The sequence below is a fragment of the Lepidochelys olivacea genome (assembly GCF_965140295.1).
Source record: "Lepidochelys olivacea isolate rLepOli2 genome assembly, chromosome: 10".
In the NCBI taxonomy this organism is placed as follows: domain Eukaryota; kingdom Metazoa; phylum Chordata; order Testudines; family Cheloniidae; genus Lepidochelys; species Lepidochelys olivacea.
The window spans coordinates 43933719-43949748 of record NC_140420.1 but is presented as its reverse complement, the minus strand read 5'-3'; the positions used below and the strand labels follow the sequence as shown (position 1 = coordinate 43949748).

The 16030-nt window shown below is 51.5% G+C and overlaps 1 protein-coding gene across 1 annotated transcript in view; it reads right to left on the bottom strand.

Annotated features, from left to right (window-relative positions):
• Positions 1-16030, bottom strand: part of GRAMD2A (GRAM domain containing 2A) — an 82954-nt gene that overhangs the window by 46083 nt on the left and 20841 nt on the right. The gene's annotated exons all lie outside the window — the stretch shown is intronic.

Sequence of the window (16030 nt, the reverse complement as noted above, 5' to 3'; positions counted from 1 at the left end):
GGGGAGGAGTTCTAAGGAAAAGGCAATTCGCAGCAGGGTGCGGATGAAGCTTGTGAGTGGCCAATATCCACGTTAAGTCTGAATCGGAGACCAGACTGGGCAGAAGCAGCGAGCACTGGAGAAGAAAGGTGGGGTGTGGCAGAGAAGCACTCCATTGTGTAGTCTGCAGAAGGCTGGAATACTGTGGTCTCATTCGGATTACTTGGCTTGGTGTGTGGGTGCAGGTTGGTGTTGGTGCCTGTGATATACAGGAGATCAGGTGGTCCCTTGTGCCCTTGAACTCTAGGACTGCAAGGAGGGGACGTCAGTCACCCAGGCTCCCAGGGAGCAGGAGGCAAAGGCAGAAGCATGAGAGAGATGAGCCAATGGGAACAGCCCTGTGGGGAGGACTGGTAAAGCAGGCAGAAACCAGGGGCAAGGCAGTGCAGTCCTGCGGGAAGGACGGCAAGGAGTTTGCAGATAAAGCCAGCGAAGGGATTACAGGAGGGGGACGGGACATGGCCAGAGCAGCAGGAGGGAGGAGATCATTTTAGCAGCTGACAGTGGGATAAGATGAAAAGCTGAGCGTCAGAGAGGCTGGATAGGAGGTGGTTAGAGTGGCTCTAAAGCCCCCCCCACACACACACACACACACAAAGCTAGTGGAGTGGTTTCTTTGGAAAGAAGAGAACTCACCCCAAAGGGCTAAGGATCTTAGCAGCAGAGAACTGGGAAACTCAGTAACATGTAAGCAGTGAGCAAAAGGAAACACTGCTTGCAGGTTGCCGAGGGAAGCTCTGAACAATTCAGCTTACAGCTCTGAGAACACGGCAGCAGATTAAAGCCTGGGACTGGAAGCTGATCCAGACCTTGGTCTGCTGCGAGAGTGCTGGGCAGGAGAGAGAGGGGGAAGATGGATGCATTAAACATCAGCTTCTGGGTGGGGCAGCAGCCCTTATTAGGGGCCATTACCATGACTGATTCCCAGTCTTTCCCCTCTGATGCAACACAGCACTGAACACGCTGCAGGATTATACACTGCAGAGCCTGGATTCTTCCTTGTTTTTTGTCAAGTGGACCCTGGCCATTAGGTCATTAGGTCATTAGGCCATTAGGTCCCTAAGCTGGTCTCAGAGGATAAATAACCTTCTCATTCACCACCTCGCTCTTCCAAACCCTGAGTTAGTGGGAGCCAGGGCAAGGTTACAATTGTCTACATGATGCAGTTACCTGAGTTCCTGCACTGTCACAAAGAGTCCTGAGTGAGGTCTCCTCTCCGAGCAGGGATAGCCCTGTTCTGGAGAGACTGGCTGCGCCTCAGACAGTGCTGAGACCCCACCTACCCACTGGTCACCCAGCTGGGCAGCATTGAACTCGCTCAGCAGACCTTCTCACACTAGGGCACAAGAGTGGCTTGTTCATTCAATAACATCTGTTCCTAATCTTTTCTGGGAATGTATGTGACAGGCAACCCAGCTATCACACACAGATGACAGAGGGATTTTTCCCCTTTCTGGATAATGAGGAATTAGTCTCTTTACAGTTCAACATTTCGAAAATGGCCGATTTTTATTCCACATTGCTCAATTTCTCCTTTTTGTTCGTTTGTTTTTGTTTTGTTGCTTTAACTGCATCGAGAAGTGGGAAAAAACCCACCCGCTTCAGGTCACATGTCAGCAGGACCCTGCCCGGAAAGGCCAGATGAGTTCCGGAGGGGGCGGTCAGGGGACAAGGAGCAGGGGGGGTTGGATGGGTCGGGAATTCTGAGGGGGGCAGTCAGGGGGCGGGGAGCCAGCCTTACCCAGCTCCACTGTGAGAACCCCCACTCCTGGGCTGTTCACGCACAGCCTCTAGCACACGGGTGAGCAAACTTTTTGGCCTGAGGGCCACATCAGGGTTGCAAAACTATATGGAGGGCCGGGTAGGGAAGGCTGTGCCTCCCCAAACAGCCTGGCCCCTGCTCCCTATCTGCCCCCTGCCACTTTCCACCCCCTGACTGCCCCCCCTCAGAATCCTTGACCCATCCAACCCCCCCCCACTCCTTGTCCCCTAACCGCCCTCTGGGACCCCACCCCCTATCCAATGCCCCCTTCTCCCTGTCCCCTGACTGCCCCAACCCCTATCCACACCCCTGACAGGCCCCCTGGGGCTCCCACGTTCTATCCAACCCCCCGTTACCCATCCCCTGACCGCCCCCTGTCTCCTGACTGTCGCCCTGGGACACCCCTGCTCCCAACCCCCTTACCATGCTGGAGCTAGTTATGCTGCTGCACGGCACGCTCAGGCTGCAGGGGAGGGGGGATAGTGGGGGAGGGGCCAGGGGCGAGCCTCCCCGGATGGAGCTCAAGGGCTGGGCAGGACGGTCCTGTGGGTGGGGTGGGAGGGGGCGGATAGGGGGAAGGGGCTAGGCTGTTTGGGGAGGCACAGCCTTCCCTACCGGGCCCTCCATACAGTTTCACAACCCCGATGTGGCCCTTGGGCCAAAAAGTTTGCCCACCCCAGTTATAGGTTGTAATTTAATTTATATAGTTATGAGGCTGAAAATGTGTCCTCATGGCTTAAACAAGCCCAGGCAAAACTCTCCAGGAACAGAGGGGCAGTTCACACCTCATCAGGGCATGTATGGGACAAACCCAGCCCAGCCCCACAGGAACAAAGGACGCTGGCCTAGGCAGCAACAAAGGATCTGTTGGACTCTCAAGTAAGTCACCCCCCTTCTCTTGGTCATTTTGGGACTGCGATGAGGTAATGCTCACCTGACCCTGAAGGGGGGTGGCAAAGCCAACAGGGAAGAAAGAACATGATAAAAGGGAGAGACATTTGCCATGCTCTTCCTCTCCTCTCCTCCACCTCCATCTACAGACACCACCACCAAGCGACTGAAGCTCTGATCAAAGGGGAGAGCCTGGCTGAAGGGCAACCAGCCAGCCTGTGGTGAAAAACAACTAAGTCTGTAAGGGCATTGAAAGTGTTAAGATCAGTTTAGAATGCATTTTGCTTTTATTTCATTTGACCAAATCTGACTTCTTGTGCTTTGACTTATAATCACTTAAAATCTATCTTTTGTAGTTAATAAACGTGTTTGTTTATTCTACCTGAAGATGTGCATTTGGTTTGAAGCCTGTCAGAGACTGCCCTTGGGGTGACAAGCCTGGTACATATCAATTTGTTAAACTGACAAACTCATAGAATCATAGAATATCAAGGTTGGAAGGGACCTCAGGAGGTCATCTAGTCCAACCCCCTCCTCAAAGCAAGACCAATCCCCAATTTTTGGCCCAGATCCCTAAACGGCCCCCTCAAGGATTGAACTCACAACCCTGGGTTTAGCAGGCCAATGCTCAAACCACTGAGCTATCCCTTCCCACAAGGTTGTCCAGCAGGCATAAGTGGACACTGCAAGATGGAGGTTCCTAGGGTTGTGTCTGGGACCAGAGATGTTAGCTAGTGTCATTCGGTTACACAGTCAAAGCAGCAGCTGGCCAAAAGTTCTCACTCATGTTCTGTGAGCAGCTTACATGCTAGAGCAGATGTGGGCAAACTACAGCCCACAGGACCGTCCTGCCCAGCCCTTGAGCTCCATCCGGGGAGGCTCGCCCCTGACCCCTCCCCCACTATCCCCCCTCCCCTGCAGCCTGAGCGTGCCGTGCAGCAGCATAACTAGCTCCAGCATGGTAAGGGGGTTGGGAGCAGGGGTGTCCCAGGGCGACAGTCAGGAGACAGGGGGCGGTCAGGGGATGGGTAACGGGGGGGTTGGATAGAACGTGGGAGCCCCAGGGGGCCTGTCAGGGGTGTGGATAGGGGTTGGGGCAGTCAGGGGACAGGGAGAAGGGGGCATTGGATAGGGGGTGGGGTCCCAGAGGGCGGTTAGGGGACAAGGAGTGGGGGGGGTTGGATGGGTCAAGGATTCTGAGGGGGGGCAGTCAGGGGGTGGAAAGTGGCAGGGGGCAGATAGGGAGCAGGGGCCAGGCTGTTTGGGGAGGCACAGCCTTCCCTACCCGGCCCTCCATATAGTTTTGCAACCCTGATGTGGCCCTCAGGCCAAAAAGTTTGCTCACCCGTGTGCTAGAGGCTGTGCGTGAACAGCCCAGGAGTGGGGGTTCTCACAGTGGAGCTGGGTAAGGCTGGCTCCCAGAGTCAAGGACTGGAGTGACTTAGCAGATCACCTGTCCACATAACACCAGGGGAATGTCATACTTACTCTCACAGCAAAGGAAAACAACCAGAGAACCTCAGAGGAGCCACTGCCACAGACTGGAAACTTTTACTGCCCGGGGAGTCATAGAATCATAGAATATCAGGGTTGGAAGGGACCTCAGGAGGTCATCTAGTCCAACCCCCCCGCTCAAAGCAGGACCAATCCCCAGTTTTTGCCCCGATCCCTAAATGGATCCCTCAAGGACTGAGCTCACAACCCTGGGTTTAGCAGGCCAATGCTCAAACCACTGAGCTATCCCTCCCCCCTTCATGCCACTTCTCTTTGACATGGAGACAACGGGTAACCCCACACAGATCCTTAATGTATAACTGCAAATGACAAGGCATTAGCCAGCTGGATGGCATGCAGGCACTCTGAGTTAACAAGGTATACAATAGCCTGAGCAGTTCTGCTGGAGGCTCTATAGAAGGCAGCCAGCTGAGATCACATAGCTCTGCTAGCAAACAAAGGATGGAAACAGAATAAAAGGTCTACAAAAAACAAACAGTTCAAGCCTGTAATGAATGCAAACAGCTTTCGCCACATACAGTCAACAGCACTTTGGGATGCCTCCTACCAAACAGCTGCCCACATTGCAACTGGCACTAATTGGCTGCTAGGACTGCCACAAGACTGAATTTCTCGGTCCCTCCTCCACGTGGTCCCTCTAGAGCAGGGGTGTGTCGTGTCGCTGGAGGAACATGGCTGTGACACGCCGCTCTGGGCACATGCGGCCACCTCCAATCTGCAGGGCCCTTAATCAGCACTATATTCACCCACACATTGTAACTGAAAGGAAGTAACTGGCGTGGGTCGAGCGCATAAGGAAATGGCTGAGCTCGGGCTCCATACCACGGTCAGCCTCAAAATAACTACATCCTGCCAACTCGGGGAAGGGAAAGAGTTTCCAGAGAGTTGGCTGAAAGAATCCAGCCCCTAGGGATTTTAAATAAGGAAAGTCACAGGAGCTGAGTTCAGAAGAAAACGGATTCAGAGTGATTACTCACAGTCACAAGAGCCTGAGATCAGTAGGGTCTTAGGGTAGGTCTTACCCCGCAGAGTTAGCCAGGGTCTTATACCCAACCACCCTCCTGTCCACCCATGAAACGCTCTCACCTGAGGTTAGTGATGCTTTTGTAATGCCGACAGACCCCGATCGTTGGCAGGTGGGATCGAACCTGGGGCCTCTGGAGCTCAGTGCATGAGCCTCTACCCCATGAGCTAAAAGCCAACTGGTTGTTAAAATGAGTCTGCTCTACAGCCTTAGCTCTCTCTCTCTCTAAGTGGTCTCGGTGCCACTAGATGGCACAGAACACCACACCCACTTTCACCCTGGGCTATCTGGCCTGGCTGGTGGTGGGTTAGAGAGCAGGTGCTGCTTTAACTTGGGCTGGTAACCCACCCACTTTGCTGTGAGGATGCAGGCTAAACTACCCAAGTGCTGACAGTCCTCCAATGCCTCCAAAAATCCCCCCTCCTGCACATGTCCATCCTTCTGGGTAAGTTCTCCCACAATTCACTGGGAAAGAACCACAGAGCCGTTCAGTTCGCTGCAGCACAAAGAACCATGGGCTATGCCCCCAGAAGTCCACAGGCAAGCACAGCACGGCGAGGACACAGTCACTTGGGCAAGGCTCTGCAGAGGCTGGGCTAGGTTAACCTGAGTGCCGATCAGCCAAGCTGTCCCTGCTCTGAAGACTGACCCTAAGATTATTGCCTCCTCTGGCTCGCAGCACAAACTCCCTCCCCCGACACCCATCCGGAGCTTTACGGGAAGCCTTCAGCCTCCCAGGAGAGGGTAACTCAGAGCAGTGCACAGACGCAGACAGCAGTGCCAAAGCTCTCTCATTCCATGCAAGTCTAGTAGCTGCTATCCAGGGAAACCGAGCTGTCACGCAGCTTGGCGAAATCTGCCCCGAGTGGGATCGAAACCAAAGGGACTTTATGCAGCACGGAGCAGTGCTTGGGCATGCAGGCCTCCAAGCCTTTTCAAGGTTTAGCAAGTCCTGTCCACCTAGCACAGTTCAAGGGGTCACACGAGAATAGGGACTAGTGCTAGAAAGGAGAGTCTTTGGCTGGGCCCACGGGCAGGTGGGGCACATGTACCCAGGAGGAGGGAGCTGGGGAGTAGGATGAATTGATTTAAGGCGATGGGCTAGGCCCGGAGAACCCCACATTTTCAGCCTTTCCAGGCCTGTGGCCGCAGCAGTAGGGAACTGCATGTTCTGCAGCACCACAGCGACCCTGGCCATGTTTTTTTAAAAACGCTTAAACATTAAAGATGGCTGCACCTCACAGGGGAAGGGCCAACCATGTTTGCAGGGCAGAGGGGTCCACACAGCTCCTGCAAGGCAGGGCAGAGATAGGCTGGGGGCCATTTGGCACACTCTACCCGCAATCTCTGTGTTCCCATGCAAATATCCCATTTATCATCTGAGCTGATCAGGCCTGTGTTCTCCTTCGGCTGCCAAGCCTACACTTAGCTGCAGGTCAAGGGAGCACAGCTGGATTTTCCAGCAGTTCCAGCCATCTGTATGGCAGATTCGCATTCCCCAGGTGAGGTCTCAGGGTGACTTTAATGTGTGTGGCAGAGGAGTCTGATCAATGTGTGTGATAGATGAGGGAGGGGATGGGCACATACACACACACTTTTACTCTCCCATTCAATACATAAAAGGAACCAGCAACCATGTCTAGCACAAATCAGATGGCTCCCGTTCTTAGAACAAGCTCCTTGAACCCCTGGGTAACGAGCATCTAAGATTCTCTCTCTAGGGAACAGAGTTCTCACACAGTAAGAATCAGAACTTCCCTGTTTTTGCTTTCTGGATGCTCGGATAAAAACAAATCCCAAGAATGTTTCTCATTTCCATGCAGAGGTTTTCAAATTGCTAACATTACCTTTAAAAGAAGGCCACTTACCTCTAAGGTCAGTATTATTTGCTGGCAGGAAAAGAAAAGGAATTAATCTTCAAAAAGAATTAAATCAATACACTCGTTTAAGGACTTTACACAAGGCTACAAAAACTGGACAGCACAAGCTCCACAGCAGGAATTCAGACAGAGAAGAGTTGCATGAAAGCTTCTTCTGCTTCACTTAGAAGCCTCTCACTTTGCCTGCAAACTCCTACAAAACGTTTTGCTGCAGACCCTCAGGAGACCTCAGCCTCTTGCCACAAAGCAAAGCAGCGCAGCTCTGTGCTAGGTGAGAAATCAAGGCAGCCAGCTGACTGGCGTTTCAGGAAGCAAACTGGAACAGAAAAAATAAACCACTTGCTAATCCTAGACAACAGAAAAACAAACACTTTTAACTATATTCCACCAACACGTGGTTTGGGATGGGTTAGAAGTCCGCACACCTCCTCAGAAAATGCCTCCTGCCCTGCAAAAACTCAGTAGCAAGAACAGCCAGTGAAGCCAGTAAATGCAATGGCCTGTCATTGCAGCAAACGTGCCCCATGAGACTGGCAAGCAGAGGCTGACTGAAACCCAGAATCGAACAGCTCAGCGAGATGTGCAGTATGAAAGGAGTTACAAAGCCCCTCAGGGTTACAGTTAACTTCTGAGCTTGCAATCAATGTAGAGTGATTTAACAATGTGCTCGGCTAAACTCAGCTCAAGATGGAAGGAGGTTTTCGGACCTAGGTCTCTCCAGCTGGCCTGGTCCACAGTCTGGGGGACACGGAAGACGGTGATTCAAAGGGGGTGGGTGTGTGGCTGAGCAGCTCTATCTACACTTCCATGGTTTGCAGCTTGTACGAAATCCCATTGCCGGGGAACCCCCAATTTGGCCAAAGTAATAACATTGGTGTCACCGGTTGGCAAGATTCTCTCAGTCCCTGTGCATAGGATCAGGACTAAGACAGGCACCCACCAGACCCGGGGCAATAACCCAGTGACTGGCCTCGAGGTAAGAGCAGCTCAAGACAACAAGCCTACAAGCTGCAGAATCCTTGAGCAGCATGGATTCCTGGTGGTTAGAACAGTCAGACGTCTCAGCGAGAAACAGGCCTTCCAACCCCAAGAGAAGCTGAAGCAGAGACAAGCTAATGGCTTGTACCACCACTGGCCCTGAATGGTTAAGGTGCCATGGATGCGCCTGACTTCCTCCCACCATCACATGACCCTTTAAGCGCTGAAGCCACTGTGCTGCTTCCTCTGGCAGGGCGGATTTTGCAGAGATACAGGGTTGCTCCCAAGAGGCGATTCGTAGAAGTAGTCTGGGGTTAGTTTCTGATCAGATGTACCAGGAAAGCTGGTGTACGGGTTTGTTCCCGATGCTGCTACAGAGAGACATGCACACAAGCAGTAACAGGGACGAGCCGCCTACAGTAGGATCTCCAGCTAGACCTGCTCAGAGTGGGGGAAACTTACACCACTGACTCAGGGACACTGCCAAGTCTGAGGCACCCAGAAGTTACCTGAAATGAACAGATTGCTCCCGCCGCCATCTCTCTTTTCTTGAGCAGGGAGAGGGAAGCTGATTCTTCAGAAATCCAGGGAGCAATCTCTGCCCCTTCTCTGGATAACCCCTTACCTAGACCAGTCTCCTCCAGTCCCTCAGCTCTGATCACATGAACAGCCCCAGAGTCTGCAAGAATCCTGCTTGGGCACAGGGCCCTGTCTGCCCCAGAACAGAGCAGAAGAGGACAAGGGAAAGTGCTACATGCCTGGTTTCAGAGTAACAGCCGTGTTAGTCTGTATTCGCAAAAAGAAAAAGGAGTACTTGTGGCACCTTAGAGACTAACAAATTTATTTGAGCATGAGCTTTCGTGAGCTACAGCTCACTTCATCGGATGCACCATTGACCAAGCCACCGGCAGCTGCTGCCCAGAAGATTTAATGTTAAGCCAATCGCCCACGCACAGTCCCCAGAGCTCATCCTCCAGCCCCTCTGGCATTCACTCAGGAACAGGCTCATTCTTGCTTCCTCCCCTCCTCCACTCCCCTCCAACTCGAAGCCCTAATCCTTTCTGCAATGTCATCACAATACAGTGAAATTGCGTCTTTTCTTTGTTCTGCCCAGTTATTTCAGATCGCTCGGTGGCTTTTTCTCTTCTGATGTATTATCTACACTCGTCCGAGCCATCTCGCGTGTCCAGACAGGCACCTTTTCCTCAATGAGCCTGATTCATTACAAATCAGGGGAGACACAAGGATCTCACGGACTGCCACCAGGATGCTGCTAAAGGTGGGAAGCAGCAGAAGCAGGCCAAAGATCCAGGAACTAGGAGAGACACCCCTACTAAGGCATAAGCAGCCTGGGTTCATCTTTCTTCCACAAAATCTATTAGCTTCTTTTTGAGTCTCTGTGGTGTTGGCTGCCCCTTACTTCAAGGCCCTGCAAACCGACTCCCTGCTACGTCTCTTCACGTTCCGATCCCACAAGCCACAGCACTCGATGGCCTGGTGCACCCTGCTCTCGCTCTGCTGCTGGCTGCCTTCCACAGAGCTGTGCAGAGTTTTGGGGGGCCTGGGGCAAAATCTGAAACGGAGGCCCCCCCATGCTTCCAAGAATTTTACCCCGAGGGGAGGCTAGCAAGGGGAGTGGGGGAGGACTGGAGAGTGACCCTGCATCGCACTCACCCCGCAGTGGCGGCTCCTGTCCCATGGGGCTGGGCCCAGCTCCCCACTCCAGGCATGACTACCTGGTGCATGGGGTAACAGTGCTACTCAGGTTTGGTCCAGCCGCCCGCAGTCATGACAGAGCAGCAGTTAGGCCAAATCTGCATGGCACTGTGTACTCATGCACCAGGTTGCAACGCCATTCAGTTTGGGAGCCCTCTGAAACAAGGGGCCTTGAGCAAAATTGTCCCTTCCTGCCCTTCCCCAGCAGCCTTGGCCTTCCACACAGCCCCCATGCCTGGAATCCTCTTGCAGACTTCTTCCAGAAACCCTATTAGCTGCAACCACCTGCTCAGAGAAGCGTTAACATGTTCTAGTTTGTTCTTGTGGTTCTCAGGCTCCCTGAGGAAAGACATCCCCAACGGGGGAGCAGAGAGAACAATGCAGATCATTAAAGGATCTGCAAACCCACACATATCTGGGCCTGACTTGGCCAGAAGAGGGGCACTATCAGAAAACAGAACACTCTGAAATGAGTCCAAAAACGTCAAGACCCTTTTAAACTACACCCTGCATGCACACCCAAAGCCGGCATCCTGGATCAAGCCTTTTACAGGTGCATGAGCGACAATCTCCCATGCGCTGGGCATCTGCATTTTCCCCAACAGCGTCAGAAGTCTCGCTAACTAAAGTTGATCTCCCCGATCCAGTTGTAATAGTGCTTTGAGCCATACTGATGAAAAGCACTAGAGAAAAGCTAGGAACGATTATGACAGCATAGACAGGACCGAAATAAAGCTAGGATACATTTTTCAAATTTTCAAGATTGACAAAAAGTGTCATGAAAGAAGTCATCGGTTTTCGACCAGCGATAGATCAAACCATGTTTTAGTGGTGTCCCTAAACGTTGGTCCTGTCTTAGACATGCCCAAGGCTTTGCCTGGGTCACAGAATATCAGTAAGGTCTCATCTACACTACAAAATGCAACTGTGTTGTAGCCAGGCCAGAGACAGCCACATTGTAACAGAGCCCCTTGGCACAGCTGTAATCCTAAGGCAGATGAGGCTTTTAGTATCCAAGTACCTCACCTATTGGAGCTGCTGCACTAAAAAGTTGTCTGACCCCCACCCCAGTTTTGCTAGTCTTAATGCACATTCATTTGACACTTGACATGTACAAAACTGAACAGCAAAGAAGTAGCTGGAGTTTGGTGGCCCTGCCATGGAAGTTGGTCTTTCAGGAGAACTAAAAAAGAGGCACATTTGAGCCTGCTTGCACCAACCCTCCTGGAAAGGGGCAACACTGGAAAGTCCAGAGTCAAGTAATCGTAGAAATGTGGGGCGGGAAGGCACCTTGGGAGGTCATCTAGTCCAGCCCCCTGGACTGAGGCAGGACCAAGTAAAGCTAGACCAGCCCTGACAGGTGTTTGCCCAACCTGGTCTTAAAAAGTTACTGTGAAGCCAGCTCCTAGCCACCTATAGCTCTAGTTTAACCAACAAGAGGTTTGCTTTGTTGTTTAAACACTAACCACTCAGGTTCTTCTTGGAGATCTCCAAGCCAACACTGCAACAGAACAGAAGCCGGCTTACAATCCTACAGCAGCTGGGTGGCCAGCCTCACCCCCTCTTAGCTCTATGGAGGCTCCTTATGAATTGATCATTTCAATTACATGCCCTATCAGGACAGCTCAGTGAGAAAATCTCCCTGTACAGGATACTGCTGCGAGGGCACCCGGGGGGGAGGGGTAAGGGGGGCAGCTTCTTGGTCAGACAGAGAACATTTCAGGTCGACTGGTTGCCATATTAAACCACTACAATTATTCTCCAAATTCTCAGCCAGGACTGCTAGTTAAAACCGCTTTTCTCTGCATCAAAAATATACAGCATTTTAAAAGTATCTTGATTCCTTGTGAGGCAAGACTGGTAATGACACAAAAGCCATAAAGCTACTGAAACAAAGACCACAATGGGAATCAACAGGCGAGGTTAAGAGGTTCAATGGCTCACTGTTTAAGGGAGAACAGCTGATGGGAGTAACGCTTCAGCACTTGTGCTTAAGAGGGAAGTTAGCTGAATTCTAAAAGGACTCCCTTTGTGATGGGGAGCAGCTGGACGGAGGTTGGCAGCCCACATGCCCAGCACTAGATGACATTCAGGATGGGATTCTTCCTGGCCTTGCACCCTGTATAGTCACTTACGTCACCATTCTACTCCGTTATTCGTGCAAACGACGGCACAAGTTGCAGGGCTGCGGAGAATCAGGCCCACCAAGTGGAGTGACATGCACCACCGGCTTGGAGTTCGACCAACAGTCCAGACACACATTGTTACAGAAGGGATGTGTGTGCGCGCACACACACACACACACACACTTTATTACAGCTGAGATCTTGGACACAGAGCGAGTGTTTGTAGATCTGACCGTGGTAGCTGTGTAGTTACTTTTAGGGACCTCACTCGAAGCAACAGCAGGATTTAGAAAGGATATGCTGAATCCATGGCACCTCATTTCTCCATCACCGAGGAAATCACTCGTTTCTAGAGTCCAAAACCTTTGTGAGACCGGAGATTATTTAAGCCAAGCTCCAGAGCACACACAGCCTATCTAGAAAGGATTTAGTAAAACTCACACAAGTTCTCTGTGAGCCACACAATGGCATCCCTCTGGGCTGGGTACAGCCTACACACAGAAAGCAGATCATGCCCTCTCATAGCACAAGAACAAGGGGACACTGAACGAAATGGAAAGAGGCCAAATTCAAAACTGAACAGGAAAGGCTTTTTACATTATGCATGATTAGCATGTGGAACTCAATGCCACAAGATGATGCTGAAGCCAAGCGTTTAGTAGGCTTCAGAAAGGGATTAGATATTTATATGCGTAACAAGAATGTCCAGAGTTATTCTAGTTTATCTACCCAGCTTTGGAAGGGACAAACCTTCCTGCTTCAGGGCTTAAGCCAGCTTCTATCTATAGGGGTCAGGAGGAAATTTCCCTGGTGCAGGTTATCCCATAAATGTCTCCCTGTGGGGTTTCTTGCATCTTCTTCCTTTGGTCACTGTAGGTGGCAAAGCACCTGTCTGAGCCAGCGTGGCAATTCCTAGGTTCCATGAAGGGGAGCATGTGGCTAAGTTTGCAAGTGACTGCTCAGCAGAACAAAAAGAGTACTTAGTTCTCACACTTCAGGGCAGACAGCAGCAAAGGCTGGCCAGACTCAACACCTATTCCATGGGATGAAGAGCACTGCTGTATCCCCCAAGCAGAACCAGAACCACCATGGACCCGAACCCCAAGAGCCGCAGCTATTACTCATTTCAGAGTAGCAGCCGTGTTGGTCTGTATTCGCAAAAAGAAAAGGAGGACTTGTGGCACCTTAGAGACTAACCAATTTATTTGAGCATGAGCTTTCGTGAGCTACAGCTCACTTCATCGGATGCATACCGTGGAAACTGCAGCAGACGTTCTATACACACAGAGAATATGAAACAATACCTCCTCCCACCCCACTGTCCTGCTGGTAATAGCTTATCTAAAGTGATCATCAGGTTGGGCCATTTCCAGCACAAATCCAGGTTTTCTCACCCTCCACCCCCCCCCACACACACACACAAATTCACTCTCCTGCTGGTGATAGCCCATCCAAAGTGACAACTCTTTACACAATTACTCAGATCCCCTTCCCCATCTGTCCACTCTGGCAGTGCCTTCTGGCCTTAAGCTCTCTGACTCCTGTGATCTATTCCCAGCACCTCTCCCTGCCCCAAGTTCCCCATCTGTAAAAGCAGGGTGAGCATTAACCTCCACCTTGGAAGGGGACTGAGAGGGTTCATGTTTGCAAAACACTCTGATGTCCTGGGATGGAGGAAGGGTCCTTTTATTACCATTATTTTCTGCTTGCAAAGTCTTTTCAACTTTGTATTTATTGTTGGGAAATAATTAGGCATTTTTAGAGCACAGCAAGAGGCAAGGACTGTTTAAGGAAACGATTACACTCTGGGCGTCATCGCTGGGACAGGAACATGTACCAAAAAAAGGGTTTAAAAACACAGACGGTTTCACACACGCATGAAGCAGAAGGAAACGCGTCTCCAGCTCAGAACCCCCTTAATGATCTGGAGGATGGGATGGATTGCACCCTCAGCAAATTTGCAGATGATACTAAGCTGGGGGCAGAGGTAGATACTCTGGAGAGTAGGGATAGGGTCCAGAGTGACCTAGACAAATTGGAGGATTGGGCCAAAAGAAATCTGATGAGGATAAAAAAGGACAAGTGCAGAGTTCTGCACTTAGGATGGAAGAATCCCATGCACCGCTACAGGCTGGGGACCGACTGGCTAAGCAGCAGTTCTGCAGAAAAGGACCTGGGGATTACAGTGGATGAGAAGCTGGATATGAGTCAGCAGTGTGCCCTTGTTGCCAAGAAGGCCAATGGCATGTTGGGCTGCATTAGGGGGAGCGTTGCCAACAGATCGAGGGAAGTGATTATTCCCTCTATTCAGCACTGGTGAGGCCACACCTGGAGTATTGCATCCAGGGGTTTTGGTCTCCCTACTACAGAAGGGATGTGGACAAATGGGAGAGAGTCCAGCAGAGGGCAACAAAAATTATCAGGGGGCTGGGGCACATGATGTACGAAGGAAGGCTGAGGGAACTGAGCTTGTTTAGTCCCCAGAAGAGAAGAGTGAGGGGGGATTTGATAGCAGCCTTTAACTACCTGAAGGAGGGTTCCAAAGAGGATGGAGCTCAGCTGTTCTCAGTGGTGACAGAGGACAGAACAAGAAGCAATGGTCTCAAGTTGCAATGGGGGAGGTCTAGGTTGGATATTAGGAAATACTGTTTCACTAGGAGGGTGGCGAAGCACTGAAATGGGTTACCTAGGGAGGAATCTCCATCCTTAGAGGTTTTTAAGGCCCAGCTTGACAAAGCCCTGGCTGGGAGGGATGATTTAGTTGGGGTTGGTCCTGCTTTGAGCAGGGGGTTGGACTAGATGACCTCCTGAGGTCTCTTCCAACCCTAATATTCTATGATTCTATGAACACACGGGACCCTATTGCAATAGATTTAGGTAGGACACAAAGAAGCTTGCCCTACAAGAGAAATCAATAGCCATTACAAAGGATGCACCATTTTGTGTGTCTGGAATTACTGGTTGTGTTACAGTAGGATCCAAGGTTCCCATTAGGATCGGGCCCCATTGCGCAGCTGGGCATCATATGCAAAAGCCTCCACTGCGACACTGCAGCAGCTGCACTTAGACACCCTGCCCTGAACTCCCGGTGAGGGAAGAGTGGGAGAAGACTGAGCAGCCATCTGTCCTAACATACCCCTCAATGGCAGGCAGGCAGGGTCGCTGGAAGGGAAGGACGAAGCCTGGGATCTAAATGCCAAGCACTGGCACGGAGAAGAGTCTGACGTCTGCTCTATGCTATGGGCAATCCTTCCCTGGAACAGCAGCTCCCTGATACGATTGTTTCACAGCCGCCTTCATGATCTCCCAGGGCCAGTGGCTCCAGCCTGCCTTTCTGGCACTCTCCAACTGCACCAGCGATGCAGGGTGTTTGCTCCGTGCAACTCCCCCTCCAACCACTGACTGTCTGCATGGTTACCAGGCAGACACTGGCCTACAGATGGCATGGACCATAAACCCAGTCCAGCCGTAATTCCCCACAGCTCAACACACCACCGCAGCCGACTGAGCCAAATCCAGCCTCGCCTCCTCACAGCCTGACGTATTCGACCCCCGCAGCACTGGGCTTATTCCTCCAGGCAGCCTGACCCAGCCCCAAGTCCCGTGGCTCTGGCGAGCCGGACATAGGAGCTCAGTGTGATCCTGCATGGCACTGACTCTGCAGGGCCCAACACAAAGGCAAAGGGGGCACGAGGGGCCCAGAGTAGTGAAATCTGGTCAGGTCCTGCCCCTTACAGCATTTTGGCTATATTTTTGTGTTAAAGAAATCCAGGAACGGGTGGCCTGACTTACACCTGCAGCTGCTCTGCTTTCAGTGGGAGTCGGGGTTGTTCAGCACCTCTGAAAAACAATCAAGCCCTTAATCTGGAAGCTAGTTATTAGTGCTGGTTGGATGCTACCAAACAATCCCCATGCCTGGTGAGCAGCAGCAGGAGATGGGATCTTTTAAGAGGATTTCTCCCTCCCTCAGACAAGGCAAACTTGGGTTTAGCACATTTTAAGCTGGGATGTCTCAAAAGGGGATAAAAAAGGAAGATTTTCTTATCCAGCCAGACGATGCATTTCACAGCAGTCGTTTGTGGGACTCCTGCAGGGAATA